At 36.3% G+C, this 14,279-nt stretch overlaps 1 protein-coding gene across 1 annotated transcript in view; it reads right to left on the reverse strand.

Annotated features, from left to right (window-relative positions):
- The window catches only part of CABP7 (calcium binding protein 7), a 1,920,152-nt gene that overhangs the window by 1,738,024 nt on the left and 167,849 nt on the right, over positions 1-14,279 (reverse strand). The gene's annotated exons all lie outside the window — the stretch shown is intronic.

Below are 14,279 nucleotides of genomic sequence, written 5' to 3' on the forward strand. Positions count from 1 at the left end.
AGCCCAGCCAAAAAGGTACCATGGCTTTTGCCACCCAAGAAAATTATTTTCCTGTGCCACTGTCGAGCAGAGCCACAGAGGTGATCCCCGGAGTGAATTTCCTATTTCCCATCCAATCATCAATATTTTTCTTGTAGAGTGCTAATGAGGAGCTTTGTTTGATATAGATAGGTAGTTTATATAAGAGTATGGGAAGTCTCTGGGACAGGAATCTATCCCTCTGGCATGTTCTGTTTTTTGTGGTGACATGGTTTAGGTCCCTAGGGCGTGTAGCTCAGAGAGATTGGGATTTCTTTAAGTGGAGCATGTCCAACAGCTTTAGGTTTGCCATAGCTTTGTATGTTAGGCAGAGATCACCTCTGAGTAGGCAATATGCGACGGAGTAAAACTGGAGTTTTTTGAGACGGTCTGCATAGGGCATCTGTTTGAGGCCAGTAATCCTCTTTGTGAGGTATTTCTGTGGCCTTTCCAGTTGTTGTAGATTTCTTGTCAGGTACATACCAAAAGGGGTGTTGTACTCTATAATGGGTCTAATGAGTGATGAGTAGAGGGGAACAATGACCTCTTTTTTTCTGGATGAGAAACCTTTTGTGATGAGGTGTGCCACATAGAAGGATTTCCTGACTACTGTGGCAACGTGGTTATCAAAGGAGAGACTACTGTCCATCTGTGTCCCAAGGTCTCTTATCACACTTTCACTGTTAAGTATACTACTGCCTATGTTGTAGTTCATGGATACAGAGTTTTTATGTTAAGTTCTTACACCCTTGTACTATACGGTTCATATAATTCACTAATGCAGTAATCCTTGCTACTAGAAAGACATATCACAAGGCTTGGGAAGTAGACAGATTGGTCAGCTTGGGTTGCAACAAGAGATGCAGAATGGCAGTAACAAACCAAGTCTTTACTCTGAAAACAATATCTAGGCTATAATGTTTGGAGGAATTGTGGACTAAAGACCAAGTAGTTCCCTCTGAAACAGCCTGAATATTGACCTCTCACTATGAAAGGCCACAGTGACAGCAGTTCCCCTAGTGCTGTTGGCTCTTACAGACCCTCCCAACCTGTACCCATAGTAACAGTAATAGGAACTGACACAAACAGCTAATCAGATAGTCCGATATTCTTGATTTTGCCAACATAAGAAATCAGCTGAAATATGGTAAAACTTGGAAAGAAAACCTATTACAATAACCTGAAGACCGTCCACAAAAAAATTCAGGGTATTTCTAAAACTTCAGTCACAGTCTTCTCAAACCTGGGAAGCTACTTCCACCAAAGCCACTTAGACCACCACTAACTCAAATGCATTCCCAGTATCTTAGCAACTAAATTGATCCTGCAGACAGTCATACATTACAACACAATGGAAGGATTCCTACATTATGCTTCTTCCCAAGGGAAAACTTCCTTTAAACTCACAAATTACAAGCTACTTACTATCTTATCTCTCCTCCCTAAAATCTTGGAAAGATGCTTGCACAATTAAATCCTAATTTACCTAATCAACACTAAACTACTGTCTCCTATACAGAGCACATTTTTAGAGTGGGTAGTAGCACTCAAACAGTATTATTAGATTTCGCCAGTATAGGAAATAAGAGGGGAAACAAAAGACAGTTATATAGTAGCATCCATTTCCATACACCTCTCTAAAACCTTTGATACTGTAGCACATCCAGTACTTCTGCCTACACTACCAAAATATTATATGAAAATTCCACAGCAAAATGGTTCCAGAGCTACATCACTCAGTGTAAAACTCCTCCTTCCCATCTATAACAGTAGCAGTATCACAAATACCAATTCTCAGGTCATTACTATTTAAGATAATCAAAAACGGGAAACATATGTTCAATATGCCAATCACTAAGCAATAGTTTGTGGTGCACCTTCTATAGATCAGCTTCAGTATTTAACAAAAAATAGCTTTGCCTTTCCTGAAAGCTGTCTTACACAATCACAGCTGCTACTAAATGCTAAAAAACTAATCTCTTTTATCCCCACATCTGCAGAAGAGGAGAGAATGCAAAAAAAAAGGAAATCATTTCACATAACAACACTACCAGTGAACTAAATAACTCCAACCAATCTTTTAGGAATTATCACTGAGCGAAATTTTAAATTTGATTGATGCATTAATCACATTCTGAGTAAAACAAACAAAAATCTTGGAACACTAAGAAGGCAAAACCGTATCTTACAGAATGTGTTTCCTTAACAACATACATCTTCTCTTACTCACTGTCTTCTTCTGTACCCCCTTATTTCTTGCAAATTAATGAGTCATCTAAATAACCTACAACAAAATAACTAAATTAGTTTCTCCAGTACCACCACTGCTTAGACTGCAGACAGTTTTTAAACCAGTTGCACAAACATCCTGAGTTTTAGTTGCTTACACATTGATAATAGATTTCAGTACTTTCCTTAGGTTTTTCACAACTACAGCAGATTCCTTTTTAGTACTATCAAGGTATGTTAGAATCTTACCTTCTTAAAAGACCCATATCCACCCTTGCATCTCACACTCTGAGATCAGATCATACTATGTATTAAGGATGCTAGTGCCAGTGTACAAGAACAAAGTAGATATTCATAAATTCAGGCATCACAGAAGTATCAAACTCCTATACCATTCTGTGAAAGTGCAAATGGGGCCCTGGGCACAAAGTGTTAGAATACACAACTGGCAGATCCAGACATTCCTAAGTGCAGTATTGCATTAGAATCAGAAATGAAGTGATGAAGCAGTCTGTGTGGTAAAAACTGTAGCTTGCTAGAGTTTAAAAGTAGAAAGGATCGTTTTTGAACCCAAACAGCTGTAATGCTCTGTGTGAAATAAACTGTTAAGAGCTGCTACAAATGTAGCAAGTGTAATGCTACAATTTAAAAGTAGGAAAATACATACCAGAGCAGCTAATCAAACTCAGGTCACCTGGGCTGTGGTCAGGGTTTTTTTCCATCTATACCATGGCTCTGGTTATTGCATGACTTTTTGGGACATGCTCTTTAGAGGTGTAGTTAGATATTCTGGTGCCCTATACCACCCCCCTACAAAAAATGTCCCATGCCTGTACAGATGTAAAAAGTAGCTACCACAGTCCATAGAGTACTAGAGCTCTTCTGAAATCCTGTAGAAAGAATAAAAAAACAAAACATTTCTCTTTTTTTAAACTATACCAAACATATACTACAGCCCACACATAAAGTGCCAAAGTGTTGCAACTCTCAAGTCCTGCAATTCGGCTTTTTAAACAAAAGAAAAAAAAATAGCATGTAGTTCATACAGCTTATGCCACACAGTTAGTGCAACAGTGTTTCAGTTCAGTCTGCCACTGCAATACCAACATTTAAATGTCAGTAATACACTGGAGACAGTTGGCTCTCTGCAGATCGTGACCCCTAACACTTTACGCCCAGTGGTGCCACCCTCTTATCTGCACTCGAGCTGTGCTACGGGTTTTCCTTCTTTTGCTCATGTATTATTTTTGGCTTTGGTACTGGATGTACTAATGTGGGGAAAGCAATAGGTACATGTAATTTAGTGAAACGTATGTATTCTGGTTGAATTTTTGAAATAGTTTGTTTTTATTCTTTATTAGTTTTTCTTTCAAGATGATTTCTATAGGTCGTAGTTTAAGTTGGCAGTGCATGCTTAGATATATTTCACTTTTACTCTCTATTTTAATTTCATTCATTGTTTCTTTTGTTTTAAACTGGAGGGTAATTTTTTGAATTGATTTGCTTCTGGTTTTAAGATCATTCTAAGCATTGTTTTGTGTGTTCTACTGAGATTGCATGCTTTTATTTTTTACTGCATTTATTACATTTTTAAATGTAAAAATGTTATTTTTATGTAAATGCATTGTATTTGTTGTACTTACCTGATTAGTGTAAGGAATGTGAAATTAGCTGGGTTTGCAAATTTTATTTTTGTATGGATGGTTAGAGGAATTCTGTTCTGTAGCTGTTTAGTGTGATTTTTTTTTTTTTTTTTTTTTTCATTATATTTGCTAACATAGTGGTTACTGGGTTACTGTGACTTTGTTTAGCATTTTTATGGTTATAAAAAGAAAAGTATTTTAGGCAGTTCAAAGTTTTGCTTTTGTGCTTACTGCTATGAATGCACTATAGCAGTTTATATAGTAAGTGTGAATTAGGTCCAGCCGTACGTTACATGTGTGATATGTTAGTGATGACACAGGCACAGTAGCAATATTTGTAAAGCTAGTATGATAGACTAAATATGTATAAATATCATCATGGTTCAACACTATGCACATCCAAAGTTAAAATGCATGTTCATGTATTTTAGTCTGGCAGCTAGTACAGAGGATTAAGGAGCTGTTTCCTGTGTTCCAGTGGTCCAAGTTTGATTCTGTCAGCCTCCATTGCCCAACTGTATAGTTCTGAGCAAGTTACTTAACCAGACAGTGCTTCCAGGCTGAGTCTGAAAAATGTCTAAGGAGATCTACTCTGGTAAAACAAGTATATATATATATATATATATATATATATATATATATATATATATATATATATATATATATATATATATATATATATAAAAGTAAATAAATAAATATTTATAATTATAATTTGATAATTCATCTCTAGTACCTTGTCTGTCCTAGGAGACAGATTACACCCTCAATTTCTCATAATAACTTTTTAGCCACTAACATCAGGAGACCTAATAACACCTTAGCATAGCTCTCAACCTCTTAGCACACAAAATCTGGACAAAGCCAAAAGTAATGGGGGGGGGGGACAAAGCCTCAAAAATAGTGACAAATTTTAAACACTACTCTTATAAACTTAGAAAGTTACTAGAATAAAAGGTCTTGTGTTACCATCCATTTTCTAAACGATATGAAGTCTGAAACTCAAATGACTGTCATTATTTAGTGAATTCAGTTCTCTCTCATTTGCCACAAAAATCCCCAAAATCACAAATTTTATGAGGAACAGACCACAAATATGAGGCAAAAATCTGTACATTCTGTAAAAATCTGTACAGTTGAGAGGTATGCAGATTAGATATCTATATATGGGGGCATATTTGGGGGTATCTATCTCCAAATTCCAGGTGAACAAAAATGTATCCTTTGTGAACAGGGCTTCTCCCCACCAAATCTTGTGCACCACTTCTGCTAGATCGTGCTTAAATGTTTTACATATTTGTACACTCCCAGGGATAGACCTCTCACATTGAAGCGTGTGAATGGATATAGGCACTCCTGCAAAAGTGCTTCAAGTTAGGCTTGATTCACTTTCTTGTTGTGGCCGTCAAGTAGAGTGGTGAGACAGTGAAGTTGGGAAGCTGGTTGTCAAGTTGTGTGGTGTATAACAGCATATCAAAACATGTCAATGGATCTACTAAGAAGTCTGAAAAAAAGTTTAGAAACTATACATATTTGTATTTTTTGGGGTGACACCTTGTTTATCAGTACAGATTTGAAAAGGATTTGGACTTTCTATCCTATAACTTAACTATATGATCCGGTTATTTGTCAACATGAGATATATAATGTGTGCTTGAACAAGCAAATCCATTTTTATTACAATAATACTGAGGAGAGGAATGTCAAGCACCTTTTGGATTGTTTATTTATTATTTTAAGTATACTGCCTGGTCTCATCTTGTAGAAATCGCTTGGCAATCCCAATATTCATTTTCATAAAATCTGAACAAATTGCAACTAATGTGGCAAAGCTAGAAATCTAAAACACTGATATCCTCTTTTCTGTGGGGCCTTTACTTAAAGTCTTGAAATTTAAAACATGTTAAGTTCTCACTTATTCTCCCATATATTTGGCAGATGCTAAAGATGATAGCTTAAGATGATTCATTTCTGATTTTGCTGATTTTATGGCCTAAGTAATGTGCGTATGCATTTATGATAATTTCAGGGGAAGGAAAGAGAAAAGGTAATCTAATTCAAGTTTTAGGGTACGTCTTAGTCTTGCAGCTTAATGAAAATAATTTATGCTATGATAGGCTAATGTGCATCATCCTGTCATCCAAGGTTTGAATCCTTCAAACTCCATGTGTAGCTCTGTGACTGGAAGATAGACACTTATCTAGACAGGACTGCTATACTACTCTAAAAAGAAACTTCTTACCCAGTTAACAACCAAGCAAATGGTCACTATGGTACAGGTTTTATTACGGTAAAGATACTAAAGGCAGCAATATGTTAATGAATGCAGGATATTTAGCAACCTGCTAATGATTATAACATAAACATGTCTCTGTAGTAGTTAAAATCATTCACTGAACACTCTTGACCAATACATTGATTCAGTAATGAATGCCTAGCTACTTTAAACATACATTACTAGTAATTATTTATAAGTTTGAGTAAAGTTAAGAGTATGAGATTCTAGCAAGCTTTAACCTGTAGTTCAAATATTCATTCCCCTCACTTTTGTTGAAAACTATGAGGACGTTATCAAAACAGATTATGTTATTGCTTTGTTGTTGAAAAGCAGAACTTTTGATTAGATAACTACATCCAGTTAACAAATGAATAAATAACATTAAATAACCATTATTAAATAATTGCAACTGCACATGCAATGTGTTTATATATACACAATTTAGATTTCATGCAGTGTGCCTTCCTATATGGCACAGGCATATCAGTTAACTTATTTTATTACATTTATATCCTTTTTATAAACTACCATTGATCACTATCTGAAAATATCTCTGACTACTCTGAACTAATCTGCAGCTATTTTAAATATTTTTGACTTTCTAAATGGTCAGTTCTATTTTTTTCACTATGCTGATCATACTCACTTCTATGCTTTGTAAAACAAATATAAAAACACCCAGGACAGCAAATGCTTCACAACAGTCAAATATAAGTATAAATAATCCAATAGTAACAAACACAGTAGTGAAGTGATCATGCAGTAGGCACGAACTATAAAACATAAAAACCTTTTAATGCACAGAGAAACAGTGGTGAGCACTTTTGCAGATGCTTCCTCAGACCACCAAACATTAACATACATTAGAAAAACCCTTAAATAAGAGCATTCCACCAATCAGCACACAGGAATATCTTAAAAAGAAACTCTTTCCATTAAATAACATTTCATTGTAAATGTAAAAAGCTTTAAAATAAACATAGACAATAAACACCTAACAATGTATATGTATGCTCTGAACCCTACAACTAAAACTATGCATACAAATAAACATCTTAAAACTATTAAATAGTATAGTGTCATGTTAATGCTAGTCTAATCTGCCAGGTGTCCACAAATAAATCTGGCACATACATACTTAGAAAGTCTCCTAGCTTTCAGCAGAGGTTTCAATGAGGCTCTGTCATTGAGCCCTCTGCCTCTATCCGCCCTCAACCTCACTATCCCCTTAAGTTCCCTGTTTTCAGTATAGTTCTTCATATTCCCTCCTCGTGAACCTGGACAAATAATATCAATGACCATGAACTTATACTGATGTTCATTCCCACATGCAATATTATGTTTGGACAGGGCACTATGATGGGACCGAATTCTGATACAATACAGGTGCTCCCTGATCCTGTCCCTGAGTGCCCTGTCCATCTTTTCTATGTAAAATAATTGACATATGCTGCAGGCAGCAAGATATACCACATGTTGTGTGGCACAGTTAGTATATACAGGTAACCTAAATATGTGTCAGGATGCCTAAATTCACCAGAGTTGTCCAGAGACGTAAACAAATTACAAGGACCACATGGTCGTGTGCCATGGTCCACCTGGGGCTGCTCCTCAACCTCTCCTTTAGGGTAGCACAACAGCCTCCTCAGGTTACATTTGTTTGTGAATCTGAATCCTGGTGCTTCCCCTACTATCTCCCTTATTGCTGGATCTCTTATCAGAACCCTCCAGTTCTTCCTAACAATATTTACAATAGCAGTACTATCACTCATATAGTATAGGGGTATCTTCACCTCCCCAGTTGACTCAGGTGATATTCTACTATTGATCACATCTCCACCAGTCGAGAAGTAAGGTTTTGCCCTACCTTGCCTGAGATTATCCAGGTCCTGAAACCCTTTAATAATTTCTATATGATTGTGCCCTCTGTCCATAAGTTTATCCCTAAGGCTCAATAATTCCACATTAAATCCATCATCAGTGGCATTGAGTCTGGATGCCCTTATCCCTTGTCCCCTGATGGCATTGCTGAAGACATATCCAGGCTGTACACTGCCTCTATGCAGTAGGGTATTCCTATAGCAATTTTTCCTATATACCCTGGTATTTATGAGACCGTTGTCAAGTCTTTCAACATAGACATCCAGATACTCAATCCTACTCATAGAACTAGCCATAGTGAACTTCAAATAATCAGTCGTGTTATTCATCTGTTCAACAAATACCAACAATTCTTCTGAGCTGCCCACCCAAATCAATAAAAGGTCATCTAGAAAACGATGATAGAATGGAACCAATCTCCTAAACATCTCCATGGGGAATGGGGAACAGTCTTTTCTCTTCCCTCAGTGCCAAAAACATGTTGACATAGCTATTGGCACATGACGTGCCCATAGCTATGCCTTCTCTCTGTAAATATATGTGCCTATCAAACATAAACACATTGTTTTCTAGGATCACCTCTAGGAACAGACAGATCAAATCTATCTGTCTGTCCCCATATTCACTGTGACTAGTAAGATATCACTGTACCTACTCTACCACAATGGTATTTGGTATGATGGTAAAGAAAGATTGAACATCCAGGGTAACAAAATATATATGAATGTCTGCTGAAAGTGTGCTAGTAAAGTTATACAGGTCTATCAAAAACTGTTTGGTATCCCTTAGGACAGATAGATTGATATCTAATATTGGACGCAAAAACGTTTCCACATACAGCGAGAAGGGGTCAATGCACCAGCCACTCCCCGCATATGGGTCTCATAGGGGGTGTTAGCCCATTCTTATGAATCTTGGGCAAGCCTTGTATAATGGGTATCAAGGGGTATTCAACCATCAAGAACTTATACAAGTCAGATGTTATAGACCCACTCTTGAGCAAGTTATCCAACATTGCCTCGATCCTCTGTTGTAATGTGGGTACGGAACACATATCTATAGTCAAATAATGGTGTACATCACTCAACATAGCAACCATTCATGTCGCATAATATTCCCTATCCATAATTACGATAGGGCTGCTTTTATCAGTGAGTCTAATCATGACAGAATTGTCACTCTGTAGCCCTTTCAAAGCCATGCGCTCCCTGTATTTCAAATTATACCTATTGTTTCTCACGTGTCTATTGCTGTCCCTAGCGTCATAACATACAAATCATCCTCAACAATCTTATTGAATGCTTCAACCAAAGGATGCGTATTAGGCATGTATAGGCTAAGTTTTCTAAACATTGCAGCATTATTATACGAGATATTGCCAAATTCCATTTTAAGTGATACATTTCTACTAAACATCTTAATGTCCATTAAGGTGTCAGTCAATTCACTATTTTTAGTGGGAATAAATGTCAGCCCTTTGTTCAAAACAGATAACTCATCCTCATTGAGAATACTTTTGGATATATTCCATACTAGAGAGTCCCTATCTGGTTCCACATCTTTTTTAAAGTTTGATCGGATTGTCTCTCTTTCAAAAACTTCTTCTTCTGCCATCCCCAACTCATGGATTGAGTTTTCCTCATCCCCTTGTCCCCACTGATGGTTAAAAGGAACTGATTATCAGATACATAGGCAGAGTTAGACGGCCCTCCGGGCAGTGTATTATGCATACAGTACACCTTAGGCCATACATCCTTCTCATCCTGGTCCCTGGAAGCCATATTAATCTTACTAAGCATATTTTCATTCAGCATAACTGATAACAGGGAATTTAAGTGGATAGTGAGGTTGAGGGTGGATAGAGGCAGAGGGCTCAATGAGAGAGCCTCATAGAAACCTCTGTTAAGTAGGTATGTACCAGATTTATTTTTCGACACCTGGCAGATTAGACTAGCATTAACATGACACTATACTATTTAATAGTTTTAAGATTTTATTTTTTTATTTATTTTACATTTGTTGACTGGGATAGTCCGACTGGATGCATGTCCATTTTCAGCGGAGGCCCGGGGAGAAAAGCTCCAAGGGTAAGCAGATACAGCATTACATGATACCAGCATTACATATTACAAACAGACTATTTACAGAGATTGCATAAGTAAGCAAGTTAAACAAGTTCCACAGGTTAGAGTTAATCCCAAGCGTAAGTCAGGATTAAACTAAATTACACAGTAAACTGGTTAACAGATTTTTACACATTCTAGAGAGACATAGCCAGTTAAGTGGCAAATGTTGTTTGAGTCTAGTTTTAAATTGACCTAAGGTGGAAAGTAAGGTAATATCAGCTGGAAGAGAGTTCCAGGATCTACTTACAGAGTTTGCAAAGAGAGAGTCACCGGCTGTGTTATTAATTTTACTAGTCTGAATTAGTAGTTTGTTAGAGGATCGAAGCTGTCTAGGATTGTTATAGGGGGTGATAATATTTTTAAGTGCAGGAGTATTGTCCCAATTATAGAGGATTTTATAAGCCATAATCAGTTGGTTATTACTGGATTAGACTGGGTAGTTCAAGCCACCCAAGCTGATATAGATTGATGCAATGATGTGTCCTAAAAGGCAGCCCAGTGGCAAACCTGGCATTGTGGTTGTAGCAAATTGAGAGTTTGTTAAGGACAGTCTTGTTTAAATTCAAGAGTAGAGGGGATGCATACAGAAGGGTTGAAAGAAGGTGAGAGCGAGCTATGGCAATTTTAGCTGGAGGGTTTAGGAAGGCTTTTATTCTGTAAAGTGACCCTAGTTTTTTATTGATGGTTTTGATAGTTTGGTTAACATGTAGGTCAAATTTTAGATTATTATCTATGATGACACCTAATAGTTTTGTAGAGGGGTCAGGGGAGATTATTGTGCCATCATTTGAATTTATGGTAAAGGTGAAAGTGGTAGACCTACGTGTTGGTGAAAATAACAGCATTTTAGTTTTTTTGGGATTTAGGATCAGATGACGTTCAGAAAGCCAGTTTTCTATTGTATTAAAGGTGGTCAGGGTAGCTGACCATAACTCTATTGGAGATGTGGCCGAGCAAATTAGAGTAGAGTCATCAGCATATTGGATACAGCTGACTTTTGGGATGACAGCATAAAGGTCGTTAATGAAGATGGAGAACAGCAAGGGCCCCAGCAAGATGTTTATTTGTATGTATACTTTTAATTGTAGAGTTCAGAGCATACATATACATTGTTAGGTCTTTATCGTCTATGCTTATTTTAAAGCATTTTACATTTACAATGAAATATTATTTAATGGAAAGTGTTTCTTTTTAAGATATTCCTGTGTACTGATTGGTGGAATGCTCTTATTTAAGGGTTTGTCTAATGTATGTTAATGTTTGTCGGTCTGAGGAAGCATCTGCGAAAGGGCTCACCACTGTTTCTCTGTGCATTAAAAGGTTTTTGTTTTATAGTTCATGCCTACTGCATGATTGCTTCACTACTGTGTTTCTCACTTTTATACTTTATTTTATACACTAGTGTTTTGTTTCAGTAATAGTAGCAAAGCCTTTCTCCTCATGCTTAAATTCATAGCTGAAATTCCCAGAATAACAAAAGAAAATAAAAAAATCAGACTGGTTAATGAAATGGGAGGAGAAAGAAGATGTTTCATGTTTGTGTGCATGTACACGTCTATGAGTGCATGCACATACATACACACACACACACACACACACACACACACACACACACACACACACACACACACACACACACTACACATATTCTAGGCAGTACCAAGGTAACAAAACAGCAAGGCTACATAACCAGCAGAGTGAACATTTCAGGCTTTTAAACTCTGTTCCAAGGGTCTGAGAATTGCTGAACTGTGTAGAGAACAGTAAGTATGCAAGGCACTGTGAAATGAGAAGGGCTGAGAGTAATCCCACTTGTGTTCAACCCAGAACACATTGTGCATGCAGCAAATTCTCTGACCTGATTCCAGCAAATTGTTTATCTTCATTCAGAACAGACTATGCATCATAACATTTTACTCAAGGCTTCATTGTTCATTAGATAAAAGTACTAATGTTCTGTGATAAACATTAGTATGGTACCTACAGATTGGGCCATATTAGTGCCTCAGTTTACAACAGAGTGATGGAGTAGGTTTGAAACAGAGTGCATGACAGCAAACAGCATCCCTTGGTTATTACTTAACCTGTTTAATGAACCATTACCCCATGTTTGCTATAGTCTGAACAATTTATCACTGCCAGTTTTGACTGATCACTGTAATCACTTTCTCAAAATAAATGATGAAAAATTTTTTTTTCATTCATTTCTATGTTCACTGGAATCTCTCTCTTGCTCTCTCTCTCTCCTTTTTTTGTAATAGAGAGAATAAGTATCATGAAAAGAAGTTTTACTCCTTTTTGTTAACTATATTCTCAGTGATATTCATTCTGTTATTTTTGTACCATTCTAATTTTGATGTAGTTGAAGTTATTTATTTGTTAACCATGTAGGAAAGCTGACTTAAACAGGCCTTCAGCTTAGTGAATCATAAACTGCTTATCTCAAAATACATAAGTTTTGCTTTCACAGAAGGTTCATTGAACTGGTTTACAAATGATCACAGTAAGAACACTAACTGTTAAACTAGTAGACCAGCTCTAATACTACAAACACCATGTCAGGAGTATCAGAGACTCTGCTATTCATCCAGTCCTCTCTTTTTGCCCATTAATTCTTTACAAGCTGAGCTTCACTGATGAAACTGAATAATCCATGCCGATGGTTTACTTATTTTAAGACGTTTTAGGAAAAACACTTTAAACATCTCTAGTATTGGATACAAAAAAGGCTCATACTGTTTCTCACTGGATGTCAATAAAAGCAGACAAAACTAAATGTATTCTTTTTCGAACATGGCAGTTAGCTAGGTCCACAAACCACAATATAAACAACGTGGCAGTTAACTAGGTCCACATTCTACAATATAATGCACACTCTCAGTAAGCAGACTCTTTTCTTTTAAGTATCCTAGTATTCATCTAGACCCTCATCTAAATTTCTTGGCACACACATAAACATTAGGCCATATAGGGTGGCCTCAGATGAAGCTTTGCTATGCAATATCAGACTTCTTATCACCAAAAACAATTACACCTATTACAAAAAAAAAAATCTGCTTACTTCAAAAATAGAACATACTCTTTCATGACACTACCTTCAAAAATATTTGGTAAGTATATTTCCCAGGGAACATACTAATGAGCTGAAAAAAAGTAGAATAAATTCTTCAACTTAACTCACAGGTCAAGTCTAATTCCAGCAATTCTATATTTAAAATTATAAAATGCAAAGTACTACCTACCTGTAATACACAAGGTTAAATAATTTTCCAGTATACTCTCCAATGTGACAATGCTGAATGTTTAACTTTATAAAGACAGATTTCTATTTTATCAGCATCTGCATGTGACATCTAAAAAATGTAGACCTGCTTTATAGATTGCTGTGTTATTTTAACTTGGAAATGCAGTACTTCCCCTTGCATTTAGACAATATCTGCTTGATCATGTGATACACCCATATTTAGTAAATACTTTATTAATGGCTTACTTCTAAAGTTTCTCTTTACTTCCCCACATTTAATATACATTTTATAATGCCTCACTTCATCTACTTCAGAAAAAAATCCTTACAGATATTAGGCAAATAGTTACAGACTTTATGAAGTGTTCGGTTATAAATTTGCCAATGTCTTGAAATGCTATAATATGTAAAACATAACTGTTTATCTATAATGAGCTAACCTTAGAAATGACATTCTCTATAATATATTATGACACAGTTAGCCAATCACATTACTTAATGTCTTTGTGGACTCCAGAATTATACCATTTTGTTCTCTCATAATTAACTTGTAAGAACTTCTAATTAATACACTTTTTAGGATTTACTGCTGTCGACTTCTGATAACTGCTTTTTAGTTAGGGTGATTTTATTGTCTCACCAAAATGTATACTTAATCCCAAGGATTCAGAAACAGCTCCACCACCTGCTGTAAGAAGAGTTGTTTCTATAATGTGGTATTTTACGATGCAGAAAAACACTAGCTGCAATGAGGAAATAACTCATTATCAGCTAATTTGCATGCTTCTCAATTGCTATTAACTATTCTGAGAGTAAATCAACACTTCCTATAGTAGTTAATTCTGGCAACCGACACATTG

The sequence above is a fragment of the Protopterus annectens genome, chromosome 4.part0 (assembly GCF_019279795.1).
Source record: "Protopterus annectens isolate FY-2018-M chromosome 4.part0, PAN1.0, whole genome shotgun sequence".
Classification (NCBI taxonomy): domain Eukaryota; kingdom Metazoa; phylum Chordata; order Ceratodontiformes; family Protopteridae; genus Protopterus; species Protopterus annectens.